This window comes from Simochromis diagramma, unplaced genomic scaffold, assembly GCF_900408965.1.
Source record: "Simochromis diagramma unplaced genomic scaffold, fSimDia1.1 OVJJ01000199.1, whole genome shotgun sequence".
NCBI lineage: Eukaryota > Metazoa > Chordata > Actinopteri > Cichliformes > Cichlidae > Simochromis > Simochromis diagramma.
Window position 1 is genome coordinate 1 of NW_024386793.1, and position 9,945 is coordinate 9,945.

General features: G+C 38.1%; 1 long non-coding RNA gene across 1 annotated transcript; it reads left to right on the forward strand.

Annotated features, from left to right (window-relative positions):
* The first annotated feature begins 466 nt into the window (after positions 1-466).
* On the forward strand, positions 467-9,249 carry LOC120729268. Its single transcript, XR_005694875.1, has 4 exons — positions 467-649; positions 2,469-3,840; positions 7,470-7,473; positions 8,172-9,249. It is a non-coding gene; the product is annotated as an uncharacterized LOC120729268 (long non-coding RNA).
* The last annotated feature ends 696 nt before the right edge of the window (positions 9,250-9,945 follow it).

Below are 9,945 nucleotides of genomic sequence, written 5' to 3' on the forward strand. Positions count from 1 at the left end.
GGCCAAGGGGAATTAACGCAGCAACATCGAAACACAAAAATGAAAGGGGGGTGGAAACGGCTAGGTATGCAATGGGGTGGCCAAGGCAGAAAGTACGTCGGTACGACAAAGTCAGGGTCCGAGAATCAAGTGTCCATGTTGATCATCAACTGGTGCTGATAAGTGTTTAGGAGTGAGCCGGCAGGCCAAAACCATAATGTGCATGGGCAATTATAATAGGCGTAGCGCGAATTAAAAGTAGTATACAAGAGCTACTTTGGTGCTATGCATTGCCTGGCACATGGAGCACAATGGGCATTTTGCAATAGAATACCAGAATTGATTGACACATTGTCAGTTAACAAATGTCAGCTTCATCATTTTGTTGAGCTCTCGTAAAAAAAACAGGATTAATTGCTAAATCTAATAACTCTTTAGTGCACCCTCATTGGAACTTAAAACAGTGTTTGTTTAATGTTTATCTGTCATTTTTCAGACTGACTCACTGTAAGCTCTCAGAGAGAGACTATGAAGCTCTGTCCTCAGCTCTCAGCTCCGAGTCCTCTAGTCTGAGACAGCTTGACCTGAGTAACTCTGACCTGCAGGATTCAGGAGTGAAGCTTCTGTCTGCTGGAGCGAAGAGTCCACACTGTAAAATGGAAACTCTCAGGTCAGGATTTAAAAATTTTCCATTGATGATCACGTTAAACCTGATTTCTATTACTGCATAAACAGGAAATTGATTTTTAAAAAAGTCTTAATGTAGAAATTAGTGTCTGGGGGTTTTAGTGATATTTGTTCACTTTCTGTCTTTCATTTGCAATGAAATGTCCCATCTGCTCCTGAGTCCAAAATCTTTATTTTAGCAATGCTTCATCCACCAAACCTTCTAGTTCGATTCCTGTATTCTGAAGGTTTTTACAGAGCTGTTTGTTCAGATATCAGAATTTGATTTTCAGAAACATTTAGTAATACAAATATGATCAATTGATTATTTCTGACTGAAAAGATGAAATATATATTTGGTCAGTGATATGACTCATTACCTCACTGAAACATAAAATGTAAACAAAAATTCAAAACAATAGATTAATACAAAACAGAGTTTGACTGTTGAGCTTAAAGTGAGCTTGAATGTTATTCACTTCCTGTTTTATTTTGGTAGTTATCGTCTCTGGTTTTTACCCCGACATTGTCTACATTAATTTCAGCTGTAGGTTTTATTGACTGTTTGATTTGTCACTTTATTTAACTATAATTGTTGACTTATAAACTATTGCTAAAATGTATTTTCATTAAAATGCCAAATAATTTATTACTTTATCATCTAATTAGATTATAATTCTGTAAATAAGAGTGATAGTGTGGCCTGTGTGGGTTGTTTTCAGGTTCTCTGCTTCCTCCCACAGTCCAAAAACATGCATGCTGGGTTAACTGGAGATGTGTGATTGTGAGCATAAATGTTTGTCTGTCTCTGTCTAGCTCTATTTCTACCTGGCTACATCACCGTGGTTACTGATGCTGAACCAATAACCTGGTCTGGATCAGGTTATATTCAGAGTTTTTGTTTAACATCAGCTGAAGCGCCTCATTTTCACTGATTCTTTCATTTACAGAAAGCTTTAAGTGACATATAGATTCAGTCATATGTTACTAATATTACTTTTAACCTGAGTAGCGAAAGTCCGCGGTGATCTAAAAATGATGTGCCGGGAGTTGTGCCATTCTCTGCGGCTTCAGTGACCCTCGAGCTCTTGACTAGCTATCGAGTTGGTGGGTAACAGACGTCTCCGAAAACGTCAAAGCACTTTTGCAAATATGCGATATCTTGATAAACCGAAACAATAAAAATATTATTGACTCTGGTCATCTGTTGCCAAGTAGAGGAAAATATAGTGAGACACCAAATGAGTTAAGGCCTCAGGCCTGACACATTCCTAGATTATATGTATTGTAAGCATGCATGGAATCATCCTGTTCTAGTTTCCCTCAGCATGTATCACCTGGACAGTCACGCCAGTGAAGCTTAAGACCCTTAATGAACCGAACATCAACTCGACATAAGCACAAATATGCAATGTGTATGAAATACTTCTGACCATTCTTGTAATAAAAGTTAACATAATGGGAGGATCCTCAAATGGACATCTTCAATAGACAACTTTAATGCAATATCAATACTGTGAGAAATATTATTAGATGGAATAATGCTGTAAAGAATGTTATTAATGCAGTTATAATGATGCAGATTATATGGCAGCAATAAAAGAATTTCTGTATCTCCACAATTGTCTGATGTTTGGGGCTTTCTCTCTAATATTGGAGGCTGTTACCTTACACTGTTAAACAGCTTCAGATGACTGTTGTTGTCCATTGGGAATTGTCACTTTTAAATAAAGTTACATTGAATGGATGTAAATGCATAGATGTTATTGTGACAAAGAGAAAACAATTGTTGACAGATAGATTGTTGTTTTGTGTGTCTGCAGTCTGTCAGGCTGTCTGATCACAGAGGAAGGCTGTACTTCTCTGGCCTCAGCTCTGAGCTCCAACCCCTCCCATCTGAGAGAGCTGGACCTGAGCTACAATCATCCAGGTGACTCAGGAATGAAGCAGCTGGAGACTGGACTGAAGGATCCAGGCTGGAGACTGGACACTCTCAGGTATGGAGAGAATGTCTGATAGAGGAGGAAGAGCTGGAAACATTTCCTGTGTCCTTCACTCACTTCCTGTTTGTTTCCTGCAGATGAGACATGAAAAATCACACATGCAGGAATATTTTCAGGGACAGACACACTGGTCTAACTGGATAGTACATGGATATTTATGTAGGGGTCTCCAAGGAGTCTGTTTGCAGGAACATTAATTATAACTGATAAGTCATGTTGAGAGTTTCATTAAAAGTAGACCTACAGTTAGGTCCATAAATATTTGGACAGAGACAACATTTTGTAACTTTAGACTTTATTAGGTCACAGGTGTACCTGAGATAGTGGGCACTGTGTACCTAATAAAGTGTCAGCCATGTGTATGTTTCCCATGCTGTATGTCCACAGTCTCAGTGACACTGACAGAAGGATGAAACAAGGCTGTGAATCATTTCAGTCTGTGTGTGTGACAAAGAGGCAGACAGGAGCAGCTAACATTTGGAAATGGAAGCTTAAATAATGACAAACTCTACAGTCACAGCTGAATTCACAATAATTTGTTCTCAAGTGCACATTTAGCAGCTAATGCTAATACTGTTTTCCCTTGCTTTCTACAACTTGAGCAGCTATTGCTAAGTAGGCCACTTTGCTCTGCTAAGGATTTGTGTGACCATGATGGAAACTCTGATAAGCTAATGCTGCTAAGCTAATGCTGTTTATGGGCCCTGTTAGAATCAATATTTCATTCTCATTCTGTTGTTTGAGAACAATATTAACACCTCACACCATTATTACACAAGAGAAAAGGGTTTTAGCGTTAGCTACTAATGCTTGTTCACCTCAAATTAGCTTTAGCTGCTAATGGGAGCCTACTTAGCATAAACCCTTCACATCATTATAATGCAAGGAAAAAGAGTCACTCATGGCAGCCAATTTAGCATTAACGTCACATCATTATAACACAAGAAAAAAGGGTATTAGCATTAGCTGCTAGTGCTTATTCACCTCAAATTACCTTTAGCTGCTAATGGCAGCCTATTTAGCATTAACTCCTCACTACTATAATACTAATCTACATCAAATTAGCATTAGCTGCTCATATTGTTATAAGGAAACAGAAAACAGTATTAGCATTAGCTGCTAATAATTATTCACCCCTAATTAGAATAAGCCGCTAAAAGCAGCCTACTTAGCATTAACTCCTCACTTCGTTGTTACCCAACGAAAAAGAGTATTAGTATTAGATACTATCATTTTTAATAATTAAGAGAAAACAGTGTTAGCGTTATTGGATAATGCTAACTCACATTAAATTAGCATTAGTTATTTACAACAGTGTACTTAGAATTAGCCGCTCACATTGGTCATGTCCAAATTCATGGGCTGCATCCTCCTGAGGACCCGGCCTTCGCGGTCTATGTGGGCTGGGTCCTCAGAAGGTCGGGTAGGCCGGAAGTAAACGGTTGGGGAAATCGGACAGTCTAGCCTTCTGATTAGCGTCACCGCTGTCTCGGTGAATTTTAATAAACTCGGCCGTCTGCTCCTTGCTATCTAAAATATAACAGGACACTGGCGTAAATTCTCGACCGTCTCATACTACTGTTTAATTAGTTTTCTGTTTGACGTTTAGTCAGCTGCGTAAAAACCAAGGAGGAACCCACCCGGGGGATTAATAAAGTTTTATTTTATCTAATCTAATCGAATAACTTTAATGTCAGCCAAACTGATTTACTCACGAACAAACAAAACACTGAAAAAAGCCAAACAATAACATTTTTAGGTTGTCTAAGTGACTTATATATTACGTTTAACCGGAGTAGCAAAAGTCCGCGGTGATCTGAAAATGATGTGCCGGGAGTCCACTGCCGTTCTTGGCAGCATAAGTGACCCTCGAGCTCTAGGCTAGCTATCGAGCTGTTGGGTAACAGACGTCTCCGAAAATGTCGAAGCACTTTTGCAAATACGCGATATCTTGATAAACCGAGCAGATATTTGAAGTTTACACAGCTACTTTCTCGCCTGAAAATATGTTAAAAGTTTATTTTGTGACCCAGAAGGATTAGTATGAGTAATTTTAAAACTTAGTAGCTGCCGCCATTGTTGGAAACTGGAGTTTGGCTGGGCCACGCTATGAATTCTGGGATATGGTGGGCCACGAAGGACACACCCGACCCATCCTTCAAATTCGGGGAATTTGGACAACCTTTGGTGCATCGCTCTGACGTAATCGGTCTACAAATGCGGCCTCAGGAGGATGCAGCCCATGAATTTGGACACGACCATTGTTAAAAAGTAAGGGAAAACAGTATTAGCAGTAGTGCATAATGCTAATTCACGTCAACGTAGTATTGGTTAATAAGGGCAGCCTACTTAGCATTAACTGCTCCCTAATATAATGCTAATTCACATCAAATTAGCATTAGCTGCTCAAGTTGTTATAAGGAAAGAGAATATGGTATTAGCATTAGCTGCTAATAATTATTCACCCCTAATTAGAGTTAGCCCCTAATGGCAGCCTACTTAGCATTAACTCGTGACGTCGTTGTAATGCAGGGGAAAAGACTTACCATTATCGGATAATGCTAATTCACATCAAATTAGTTAATAACGGTAGACTTCGTATCATTAGCTGCTGTCATTCTTACAAAGCAAACAGTATGAGCAGTACTAGCTGCTCACATTGTTAAAGGGGAAGAGAAAACGATATTAGCATTAGTTGATAATAATTATTCACCCCTAATTAGAATTAGCCACTAATAGCGTATTGTTAAAAAGTAAGAAAAAACATTGTTAGCATTAGTGGATAATGCTAATTCACCTCAAATTAGCATTCGCTGCTAACATCAGCCTACTTAGCACTAGCTGCTCACATTATTAAAAGGGAAGGGAAAAGTGTTAGCATTATCGGGTAATGCTAACTCACATCAAATTAGCATTAGCTAATAACAGCAGCCTTCTTAGCATTAGCTGCTCACATTGTTATAAATGCAAGGGAAAGTAGTTAGCATTATTTGATAATGCTAATACACATCAAATTAGCAATAGTTATTAACGGTAACACACATCACATTATTAAATTGTAAGAAAAAACATTGTTAGCATTAGCGGATAATGCTAATTCACCTCAAATTAGTATTGGCTAATAACGGCAACCTACTTAGCATTAGCTGGTCACATTGTTATAAAGCAAGAAAATATGGTATTAGCATTAGCTGCCAATTCCTATCCGATCGTTCAGTCTGATGTCACTAGCTGTGTCTGGGCCTAAACTCTGCTGCAGGTCCATATATCAAATGATCACTGTGGCATTACTGAGAGTTAAAACACTGTCTTTAGTCTTTCATCTTTAATAAAATGATCAGCGTTCTGCTCTACCAGGTGTAACAATTGAGTTTAACATCCAGGCATCCATGAAAACGGAATTTATGACATTTAATGGAGTTAGAAGTTAGCAGGAAGTTAGCTCGCTAGCTTCAATCTAAATACAATATAGCATGTCCTGACTGCGGGGTTTTGGAAACAAATTCAAACGTACAGCTTTCTTATCACTTCCAACATAAATGAAGACAGAAAACTAAACAGCAGTGACATTTGTAGGGTTACTGAAGTTTGGCTAGCTGGTATATAATGATGTGCTATGTGACCGTTAGCAACACAGCTATGTTAGCATAATATAAACAAGCTTACTTTGTTTCCACTCGATAAAAGTTAACGTGAGGGTTCTCAGTGGTCAGGAACAAATGTAATCGCATGGCAGGATGCTGTAAAAGGACCAAACTTCAGCCAGGAGAACAACAGAGATAATCCATCCACAATACGAAGTTAGTCATTCATATACTGCTGCATGGGCTGGGCTGTAGCTACATCGTAAGGTTTTAAAAAATGAGCTTAAATAAATGATTAGCGGTCATAAAAGCAGAGGGAGGTCAACGGTGATCACTGACTTTTTTAGGAGCCTTTTGAGATTAAATAGAAGAAAATACAAAGCATTAAACATGTTAACAACACAAAAGCCATATTAAATGCAGACTACTTTAGGCCCGGAATTAGGATTCGTCACGTCATCACTTAATAATCGGATTCACCTAAAGTTAGCATTACCTGCTAATGGCAGTCTACTTAGCATTAACGCCTCACTAATGTAATGCTAATTCACATCAAATTAGCTTTAGCATTAGCTGCTAGCATCAGCCTACCTAGCACTAGCTGCTCACATTGTTAAAAGGGAAGAGAAAACGATATTAGCATTAGCTGTTAATGCTTTTTCATCTAAAATTAGAATTAGCCACTAATGGCGTATTGTTAAAAAGTAACAAAAAACATTGTTAGCATAAGCGGATAATGCTAATTCACCTCAAATTAGTATTAGCTAATAATGGCACCTGCTTAGCATTAGCTGGTCACATTGTTATAAGGCAAGAAATTATGGTATTAGCATTAGCTGCCAATTTCTATTTACCTAAAATTAGCATTAGCGACTAGTGGCAATCTACTTAACATTATCTCCTCACTAATACAATGCTAATTCACATCAAATTAGCATTAGCTGCTAACATCAGCCTACTTAGCACTAGCTGCTCACATTATTAAAAGGGAAGGGAAAAGTGTTAGCATTATCGGGTAATGCTAACTCGTATCAAATTAGCATTACCTAATAACGACAACCTACTTAGAATTAGTTGCTCACATTGTTAGAAATCAAGAGAATGTGGTATTAGCATTAGTTGCCAATGCTTATTCACCTAAAATTAGAATTAGCCACTAATGGTAGCCTATTTAGCATAAACTTCTTAATGCTAAATGAAGTAAATTAATGCTAAATAGGCTTAACTGAAATGAAAGTAATGTTATCTATAGCTGCTGATATTGCTAAAAGGTAAGATAAAACATTGCTAGCAGCAGCGGATAATGCTAACACACATAATAATTAGCTATTAATTACCTAATAATGGCAGCCTTCTTAGCATTAGCTGCTCATATTGTTATAATGCAAGGGAAAAGAGTTGGCAAAAACATTGTTAGCATTGGTGGCTAATGCTAATTCACCTAAATTAGCATTAGCTAATGATGGCTATGTACCTAGCATTAGCTACTGATATTGATATAAAGCAAGAAAATATGGTATTAGCATTAGCTTTTAATGCTTTTTCATCTAAAATTAGCATTAGCCACTAATGGCGTCCTATTCAGCATTAACTCTTCACATCGCAGGGGAAAAGTTAAAATTGAGTAAAAAAATTGTTCACATAAGCTACTCGTGTTGTTTAAAAGTAAGAAAATACTTTGTTAGCATAGGCGAATAATGCTAATTCACCTCAAATTAGTATTAGCTAATAACGGCACCTATTAAGTATTAGCTGGTCTCATTGTTATAAACCAAGAAAAGCATTAGCTGCTAATTCCTATTGACCTAAAATTAGCATTAGCCACTAATGGCAGTCTACTTAGTATTAACTCCTCACTAATATAATGCTAATTTACATCAAATTAGCATTAGCTGCTAGCATCAGCCTACCTTGCACTACCTGCAAACATTGTTAAAAGGGAAGGGAAAAGTGTTAGCATTAACCGATAATGCTAAACTCGCATCAAATTAGCATTAGCTAATAACAGCAGCCTTCTTAGCATTAGCTTCTCACATTGTTATAATGCAAGGGAAAAGAGTTAGTGTAACCAATTCGTCTACTCACCAAAGAATGAGTGAAGCAATATGGATACCAGCAGAGGACAATTTATTTAGGGTCTGATGGCAATTTACCATCGGTGTCCAGCACTTTAAAGGATTGATGGACTATAGCACATCTGTCCTTAACATACCCTCTTAAACATCAGCTTGACACTGATACATCAAAGTAAACTTAACCGACTCTAAGTACAATGTAAACAAAGAAACAAAGACAAGAAGAAAAGAAAAAAAAATATTTTCATCAATAGCCACTTCTCCTAACCAGGAGACAAGTGAATATATTATGTAAAGAGTCTTTTTTTTCTCTGCCCTGGGGTTGTAACACCACAAGCTCCTCAGTCCGTAATCAGAGAGTGTCTATTTGACAATGACCAAAATGTCTTTGGATAGTCTTTGTGAATGCAAAAAACAAAACAAAAACAAACACTGGTGGTAGCTGGCCAGAAAAATAAAGAGAGTGTATGGCACTGAGTGCGGGCGTGTGTGTGAGTACTTCGGTCCAAATAATCGAGGTCCGGATGGATGAATGGATGGCAGCCGCCAGTCCTTAATGGCACCAGCGAGACAGCACAGCAGTAAGGCAGCACAGAGGTGAGGCGTCTGGCAGGAGAATGAACAATAGTCTTTTTTTTAAGGCTACTGCAGAAGGAGATATTCCACGCTAGCTCACCCAAGCTTGCTCTCCGGCACAGCTACAAGCCACGTGAGTTCATAACCCCACAGTGACATACGAACTTGGCTACCAACGTCCGCTTAGCATGGCGGCTAATTGTCGAGCTTGCTAGCTTATCCCCGATTAGCGATTAGCACCTTAATAACCATTACTACACATCACATCATAACAAACACATGATAACACATGGAATAGAATAATATACAGTGGGGCAAAAAAGTATTTAATCAGCCACCGATTGTGCAAGTTCCCCCACTTAAAATGATGACAGAGGTCAGTAATTTGCACCAGAGGTACACTTCAACTGTGAGAGACAGAATGTGAAAAAAAAAATCCATGAATTCACATGGTAGGATTTGTAAAGAATTTATTCGTAAATTAGGGTGGAAAATAAGTATTTGGAATTATTGAACATTTTATAACTGAACACCCAATATAGATACAGTATATACATATATACTGAATATCACACAATATCAGATAACCAAATCAACACTGGGTTACATCAGCATTAACGGATGATGCTAATTCACGTCAAATTAGAAAATATGGTATTAGCATTAGCTGCTAATGGTTATTCACCTAAAATTAGAATTGGCCATTAATGGCGTACTATTTAGCATTAACTCTTCACATCGCAGGGGAAAAGTTAAAATTGAATGAAAAATAGTGTTCACATTAGCTACTCATATTGTTAAAAAGTACGAAAAAACATTGTTAGCATAAGCGGATAATGCTAATTCACCTCAAATTAGTATTACCTAATAACGGCAACCTACTTAGCATTAGCTGGTCACATTAGCTGTGTCCCAAAACGTCGGCTGCATCCTCCTCCATTTGAAGGCCGATTACGTCACAGCCAAGCGACAAAGGCTGTCCCAATTCGTCGACTCCTTCAAATGCGGCCGACAAATATGTCCTTCATTTTCCCGAATTTGAAGGATGGGTCGGGTGTGTCC